At 39.7% G+C, this 8,720-nt stretch overlaps 1 protein-coding gene across 3 annotated transcripts in view; it reads right to left on the bottom strand.

The window, feature by feature from the left end:
- Positions 1 to 5,721, bottom strand: part of LOC106094124 (uncharacterized) — a 322,459-nt gene extending 316,738 nt beyond the window's left edge. For all 3 annotated transcript variants that reach the window (XR_009398455.1, XM_059369584.1, XM_059369583.1), the window contains exon 1: positions 5,292 to 5,721. The gene's annotated coding sequence lies outside the window, so the exon portion shown is untranslated. The remainder of the gene's footprint in view (positions 1 to 5,291) is intronic.
- Positions 5,722 to 8,720: the final 2,999 nt, after the last annotated feature.

The following is an 8,720-nucleotide window of genomic DNA, read 5'->3' on the forward strand; positions in this document are numbered from 1 at the left end:
GTCTGAGGTGCCATCCTTCCCCTAATGAGAACATTACCCTAAGGAAGGACATTACCACCAGGAATCGAGAAGGGGCAAATTCTCATACATCAATGAGTGTTTTCCGATTCAAGTTCAAACTCAATGATAAGGAACCTTTTTTTATAGCCAAACCGAACGGCGTCCCGCAGTGCGACACCATTTTGGGGAACATTTTTTTAAATGACCATGCTTGACGTTGTACCTCGCAAATGTCCCGAACATTAAGAGGGGATAAACACCACTTTGCCCGATGTTCCCGCCAGGATTCTAACGCGTTCAGCGTCATAGGCTACAATGGCACGAATTCGATATCCGCATTCAGGACGAAATGTCCCCATCTTAAAATGATATTAGAAAGTTAAAGAAGGCACAGCGGAGCTTGCCCGGTTCGGCTAGTATGCCATATGCAAGACCCTTTCGGCCCTTCTGCATTCTCCCTTAGAAGTATTATAACATATTCTGCATAGCAGACGGGTTCAAATGCCTCCTCAGTCAGCATCCGTAATAGGTCATTTATGGTGCTCAACCATAGGAGTGGCGATAAAATGCCACCCTGCGGCGTGCCTTGTGCCACTTTCTCCCTTATTTGTGTGCTATGGGACACACAATTTATCCACCTATTCCTTAGCATATGGTTTATCCAGTCTCTAAGGACCGGGTCCAACCGGTACCGGTCTGGGTCAGTGTGTCGATCCGCACATAGTTAAAAGCCCCATCGATGTCAATGCATACCGCCAGAATGTACGTTTTGGCATTGAAGGATTCTTCTATACGGATACAAGTTGCCTATAGTGGAACCTGTCTCCTTGGAAGGAGAGAATGTTCCATTTACAGAAAGCGCAAAATACCTGGCTAGACAGAAAAGTAAACTTCAAATCCAAGATTTTGAAAAGGGCAAGAAAGGCAACTCTTGCCCTATACCGCATGTCATGCATTGGGTATATACTGCAGTTATCAGACCTATATTGCTATATGGTGTTATGGTCTGGTGGACGGAGCTTCAAAACTCCAACTATTACTCAATACTTAACCGGATAATGGCTTGAATAATGGCTTGTTTGTGCACCACAGCCAAACTGAGGACGAAACCATCTGATGTACTAAATTAAATGCTACAACTTATGCCTCTGGACATTGTGACTAGACAAATTGCTGCGACCACTGCCGTGAGGTTAAGGGAGATTTTTCTTTGGTCATGTGGCGGTTACGGACACTGTGTTATCCTTGATACAGTATCCGATATTCCAAGTAGTGTGAATTACACCCTTCCTGAGTCGCTTTTGGATAAAAAGCTGATGCGGTACCACTATTTCTGATAGAACCGTTTGGAACTACGATATCCCTGATAACAGAAGTTACATAGACTTCCAAAAGGATGGTTGCAAACTAATAGGCCAGGTGGGCTTACTCTAAAGATCCAGAACTGATCATATCGAAAAGTTTACCCGACCACTGCAGTGTGTATCAAGCGGAGATACTTGCGCTTCCTTAGTGGTGGAATGGCTAACATATAATGTCATTGCGACGATTGGCATAAATATCTTCTCAGACAGTCAGGCAGCCATTAAATCCCTCGAGAACGTATTTCTCAACACAAAAACCGCCCTCGAATGTCGCAGATCTCTCAACGAGATGGCTGAACAGTTCAAAATTTACCTGTTCTGCGTGCCGTACCACAGGGATATCGAAGGGAATTGTAAAGCGGACGAGCTTGCGAGACTAGGAACATTCCAGGGATACATGAATCTGTGGGTATGCCTCTAGTGACATGTAAGCTAAGTTTTCAGGACTAGGCCCGAAGGACAACGAATGATTGATGGTCACAAAGAGGGGGCTCTGAGAATTTCAAAGAGGTCTTCCGCTTTGCTGTCATTGGCTAGAACAGATGTCTCAGTCAATGTGTCCTTCATGACAGGTCACTGTCTAATTAGAAAATATGCTAACAGATTGAAGGTTGCAAGTCATGAGTGAAATCATTGTTCAAAATGTTAGCCTAATCGGATGAAAATTGTGCCCTCTATATACGCAATGTATCTTAAAGGATACATTAAGCTTCGGATAGCTTATTTTTCTTTAGTTTTGCAAAAAAATTTAACTTTTGAGATAGTTCCCATGGGAAAAACATCAAACGATATTCAGCCAAAAAATTAAATATCGATAGTGTCATCGATATTTTGTCAGCCCTAGGCCAGGTGTATTTCACCCACGAAGATTCATTCAAATCGTATAAAATTGAGGCTTCAAGAACTCAAACCAGATTTTATATAAGATCATATCTGTATTTAAACCAATCATTATGCCCTACACCACTACTGCGGCACAAGGCATTACAACTTAGTGTATTTGTTTGTAACGTCCAGATGGAGGAGAGATAGACCCATTGATAAGCATACCGATTGAATCAGAATCACTTTCTGATTCGATTTGGCTATGTCCGTCTGACTGTCTGTCCGTCCGTCCATGTTAATTTGTGTACAAAGTATAGGTCACAGTTTTCATCGATCGTCGCAAAATTTGGTACAGGAATGTTTTTCGACCTAGAGACGAAGCCTATTGAAATCGGAAAAAATCGGTTCAAATTTATATATAGCTCCCATATATATGTTCGTCCGATTTGCAGTAATAATGCAATAAAATGGTCATTTGTTAAGCGATTCTCTCAACATTTGGCTGGAAGGATTAACTCTTCTAGAGCCACTGCAAACGCATTTATTGACCAATCTTGCCAAAACTTTGTGCAACGCTTTCCTCGACAACTTCCACAATATCGGAGAAGTTTTCTCCAAATCGATTTATTTATAGCTCCCATATCTTTGTTCGTCCGATTTTGTGAAATATTGCAATGAAGTGCTAATTTGTTAACCGATTCTCTCGAAATTTGGCAGGAATTTTTTTTTTTATGATTTTCGTATTACTGGTGAATTTCATAGGAATCGGCCCAGATTTAGATATAGCTGTCATATATGTATATCGCCCGATTTTCACTCCAAAAGCCACTGTAAGCGCGTTTATGGACCAATCTTACCAAAATTTTGCACAACGCTTTCATCGACGACTTCCAAAATATCTCAGAAATTTTTTCGAAATCGGTTTAGATTTAGATGTAGCTCCCATATATATGTTCGTCCGATTTTAAGAAATATTGCCATATGTCATATATTGTACGTATATCGCCCGATTTTCACATCTATAGCCACTGCAAACGCATTTATTGACCAATCGTGTCAAAACTTTGTACAGCGCTTTCCAAATCGATTCGGATTTGGATATAGCTCCCATATATAAATGTTCGTCCGATTTTTGGGAAATATGGCAATAAAGTGCTTCTCTCTAAATTTAGCTGGAAAGAAGTTCTTATGACTCTCGACATTACTGATGAATTTCATAGAAATCGGCCGAGATTTGGATAGAGCTGTCATAAAGGGTTCGTCAGATTTTGGGTAATATGCAATGATATTATCATTTGTCAACCGTAGTTATTACAGTTTGAACATATTTACTCGAAATTTGATACGGATAGTTTAATAACCCATTTAAAAACGTCCGCCGAGGTCCATCAAAATTGCTTCAGAATTGAATATAGCTGTCAAAATGTACTTACAGGCTAGGTGTAGAGTATTATTCAATCGGCACCGCCCGACTTTTGCCCTTCCATACTGGTTTTCATGATTCTTTAAGACCCATCCACTCAAATTCTCATGAAAACATATTTAAAGCTCAAATATGACATCGAATTATCTGTTCATATGGCGAGCCATTTCATTATTGAATGAATAAAATTTTTGCCATCCTATATTGGTGGTTACAAAAAAAAACTAACTCCATTACTGAAATGAGCACATGCCATATTGGACAACCTTGAGGATTTAAAAGAAATAATACCAAATTACAATTATGCCCCCATATGAAAGGAAAAAATTCCTTTTAGCCTTAAAACAAAAAGCAAAGAAAAAGCGCATTGACGTAGGTCACCACTATCTCGAAAGTACGACTTTATCTCTCCCTTCGTGTGTGTGCGTGTGTGTATGTGTCCGTGTGCTGTGGTATTGAGGGTAGGAAGTTGCATGAGACCAAGTGCGAAAAAGCCATTTATTTCATCCTTTTGGATGAAACAACAACAACAACAACAAAAACACTGCTTTTACTGTTGCTATTTGGTTCTTGTGCACTTTGTTTTTTATTTCATCTTTCTTTGGTTTTTATTTTCTTCTTCTTCTTCACACATAGGGCTTTTGGTTTTTGCTGTTGTGTATCAGTGTGTGTGTGTGTGTGTGTGTGCGTTGCGAAATCAACTTCAAGGCGAAACACAGCATAAAGGGCATAAAATATGCCCAAAGTTTTTATGTTTTGTTTTTGGTGGCAGTGTTGGTGGCAATGGTGTAGGGAAGAGGGCGAAAGGGCAAGCAAAGGGAATTATTACATTGCGCTTTGCTCGCTCGTTACTTTTATGCCACACGTTGCCTTTGCTGATTTTGACCCCTTTTTATTCCCATTTGATGCTATGTTCTCTCATTACTCTGTTAAAATCATCCGTGTATTATGGCGGCTGTGTGTGAGCGTATGTATGTATGTACGTGGGTCTATGAATATGCCTTTGTGTAAGCAGCCTGAATGGCTGGCTGGCTTTTTATACTATCTACGTTCGTACGCTTGGCTATTTTGCGTATTTTATTACTGACATTTTTACTTACGACGACACAACGGGATGTTTTGACTTTTGTTGTTGTTGCTGTTGTTGGTGGTGCTGCTGCACAGTGTTATTATTAAATTGTTTATATTGAGCGCTGGCTGCCTTGTTTGCATGTGCCTTAGTGTGTGTGTGTGGGTATTTGTGAATGGCGCGCTTACTTTCTCTTTTGTCCTTTGCTTCTGCCAGTATGGTGATTAATAAACAAAGTAATAAACAACAACAACAACAACGACACAAAGCAACTTTTCATTTTTCCCACCAAGCCGCACTCTCACTCACTTTTATTGAAGAATATTTTTCCTCATAGACATAGAAATTCATGCACGCACATTTCGTTTACTACACAACGTAACGAACGTAACAAACGCAACGTAACCAGCAAAACAACGATAGAGGGCAACAACGTCAAGGAAGAAGGAACTTAGAGAAATATTTGATATTTTTTTTTTGTATTTGTTTAGAAGCTAAAACGCAATGCCTTAGGCACAACGTTTTTGAAACATAAAACTAAAGAAGTAGACCAAGAAATGTGATAAAAATAAAACTATAAAATTATCTATTTTCTATAGCGCCATCCTACCTGACATGCAGCAGCAAAGCAGAACATATAAAACTTTTTATTCCCCTTTTTTTTTTCAATGTGTCACGAGATCAAAACACTTACGGATTTTCTTTACCGTTTTCTTTACTTCATTTTCTTTTTTTTACAGCTCAACTTTCACTTTTCTTACTTAGAATTTCTATTAAATATTGCGGCCACAAATTCCTTTGGCCAGCTTCTTTTCTTTTTGCTTTCACTTCAAAATACACTTTCACCTTAAGATTTTTGGGAATTCTTTTTTTCTTTTTGGTGCCTGCTTTCCTTTCGATTTGATGTTATTTTGCTTTATTCTTCTTCTTCAAAAGGTAGCTTTAATTTAGAAAATATATTTCACACACTCACACTAACGCGCGCACACTGAACGGAGTTGAAACAATTTTTATCCGCGTCAGACATCCGCCAACCGAGAAAGTTTGTGCTTAAAAGAGTTGCTCGCAACTCATAGACATGATGGTTGGCTATGCCTCGAATGACATTAACAACAAATGCCTCTTTCTTTGCCTCTCTCCCACATGCACTGACTGTGGGGAGCATGCTTGCTCTCTGTGCAAAAAAAAAGGAATTTTTATTTGTTGGGAAATTTCTCATTTGGGGCCATTTACAAACATCTGTTTACCATTTGACTCGTACTGTGTGTGTGTGTGTGTGGTGTGCTGCTTGCTGCTGCTGCTGCTGCTACTGCCAGTGGTGTTGCAATGTTTGTATTTATATTGTTGTTGCTGCTTGACTGCATTGTCATACACACAACAGAGCGGCGATTCATCATGAACGCCATTTGTTTGCTTGTTCTTGTTCAATGTGAAGGAATTTTGCCAAAGCGCATGTCATCTCTCTCCCCACTCCACTAAAGGAGAGTAAATGTTCTCTTTTTAGTACTTGCTCACCTGTTCATATGTTGCTTTGCCATAGATTTTGTTGTAGTCAAAATTTACAAACAAAAACTACTCACACATTTGTTCTCGCACAAAATGAGTGTTTGGCATTGTTTGTATACATTTTGTGAGAGAAAAAAAAAGTCAGACATTGTAATATTTTATGGGATCTCTCAATGTAAACCTGTTAAATGATTTGTGTTACATTTCATTGGCAATCCTAAGAGCTACAATATTTGGAAGGCATACTAAATTTTGATAAGGTTTTGGTACACTACATATGTAGGTACTTTAAAAAGAAAGAAAAATTAATATGGAACAAGAAAAGGCGTGCTATGTTTGGCCACCACCATGGATTCGGCTGAAATATGGGAGTCATATCTGGTTAAAGACCGAATTGGCACAGTTGTTAAAAGTCATAACAAAAAAATTTCAGCCAAATCGGAAAAAATTGCGGCATGTAAGGGCTCAAGAAGTCAAATCGAGAGATCGGTTTATATGGGAGATATATCAGATTATAGATATAGCATAGAAGAACACTACATGCCAAATTTCAGCCAAGTCGGACAAAAGTAGCGCCTTGTAAGTGCTCAAGAAGCCAAATCGGGAGATCGGTTTACATGGGAGACCGATTCGGACCGTACTTAGCATAGTTGTTGGAAGTCATAACAGAACATTATATGTAAAATTTCAGCCAAATCGGACGAACATTGGGTCTTCCAATGGCTCAAGAAGTCAAATCGGGAAATCGGTTTATATGCGAGCTATGTCAGGTTATAGACCGATTTGGACAGTACTAGACATAGTTGTCGTAAGTCATAGCACAACACCACATGCCACATTTCAGCCAAATCGGACTATATTAGTGGCCTGTAGGGGCTCATTAAGTCAAATCGGGAGATCGGATTATATGGCAGCTACATCAGGTTGTAGACCAATACGGACTATACTTAGCACAGTTGTTGGAAGTCATAACGGAACACCACATGCAAAATTCCAGCCAAATCGGAACAAAGTTGCGGCATGTAAGAGCTCAAGAAGTCAAAACGGGAGATCGGTTTATATGGGAGCTATATCAGGTTATGGACCGTTTCGGACCGTACTCAGCTTAGTTGTTGGAAGTCTAAACAGAATACTGTATGCAAAATTTCTGCCATATCGGACAAAAATTGCAACTTCCATGTGCTCAAGATGTCAAATCGGAATACAGTTTATATGGGAGCCAGGAACGGACCCCTGTCGAAGGGCCGGACCCCTCTCGAAATGATTTTTTAAAACAAAATTTCTTTAAAATATTTTCCAAAGACAAAATTTTTATAAAAAAAAAATTTTTATAAAATTTTTTATTTTTAATGAATTTTATAAGAACTAACTTTCAGGAAGAAAAATTTAAGTCACTCAAGGATAGCTGCGATAGAGGTATCCATTAGGCGGTTGATGATCGGCGTCTGTTTCCAGTGGAGCGGTAGATCTAGGGAGTAGGCTTAGAATGGACTCCAAAGACCCAACAGCTGCGGTGGAGGTATCAGGTCGTAGCATGTTGTCTGTTACTGAAACCTCGACTGGTGGAGCGGCTGCTCCAGGCTAGCCGACAAACGGCTGGTCAGCAGGGGCTATTAATGAAGACACCTGGTTTGAGTCTTAAGGACAAGGCCAAACCTATTTCATTTTTGCATGTCTATAATTTGCCTAGGCCATCGGCCTTCCATGAGAAATCAACACGCTCTTTAAGAGGTTGGCATAAAAAAAGACGCATCGTTCTCAGTTTTACTGAGAGGCTTGGTGGGAATGATCCTAATAATCTCACTGTTAAGAAGAGAGACTCCCTTAATTGGGCTCAAGAATTCGCTGCACAGGCTACCCTAAATAATGGGTTGCCCAAAAAGTAATTGCGGATTTTTCATATAGTCGGCGTTGACAAATTTTTTCACAGCTTGTGAATTTGTAATTGCATTCTTTCTTCTGTCAGTTATCAGCTGTTACTTTTAGCTTGCTTTAGAAAAAAAGTGTTTGATTAAAGTTCATTCAAAGTTTTATTAAAAATGCATTTACTTTCTTTTAAAAAATCCGCAATTACTTTTTGGGCAACCCAATACTATAAGTCTAGATTTGGAAACTACACCGCAGTCAGCCATACGGCTGCGGTCACGTGGAGGGCATCCCATGCCTAAAAAAACTAGGGCGAACAACAGTAAGATGGGTCCAAGAACCTTTGCTAATGTCGCTAGGGACAGTTTGGTGATGGCAGTTGTCGATAAGGGGGAAGAACAACGCTGCATACCTAGAAATAATTGGAGTGGCATAATCAATGGACTGTCATCAGTATACTCCGGTGTCCTTGCGAAATTACTCCGGTGTCCTTGCGAAATTTCTCCTCCAGTTTGTCACGATGCAGGGAGGCCGATACAGACTAATTGCCTTCGGCGATCAACGCTCAATTGAAATGTATCGTTGTGCGCTAAATAAATATTGGTGAGATCTGGCCAGGTGCAGCACTAGATTAAGTCAAGAAGGAAGATATTCCTTCTCGAGCAAT

This window comes from Stomoxys calcitrans, chromosome 5, assembly GCF_963082655.1.
Source record: "Stomoxys calcitrans chromosome 5, idStoCalc2.1, whole genome shotgun sequence".
Taxonomy (NCBI): Eukaryota; Metazoa; Arthropoda; class Insecta; order Diptera; family Muscidae; genus Stomoxys; species Stomoxys calcitrans.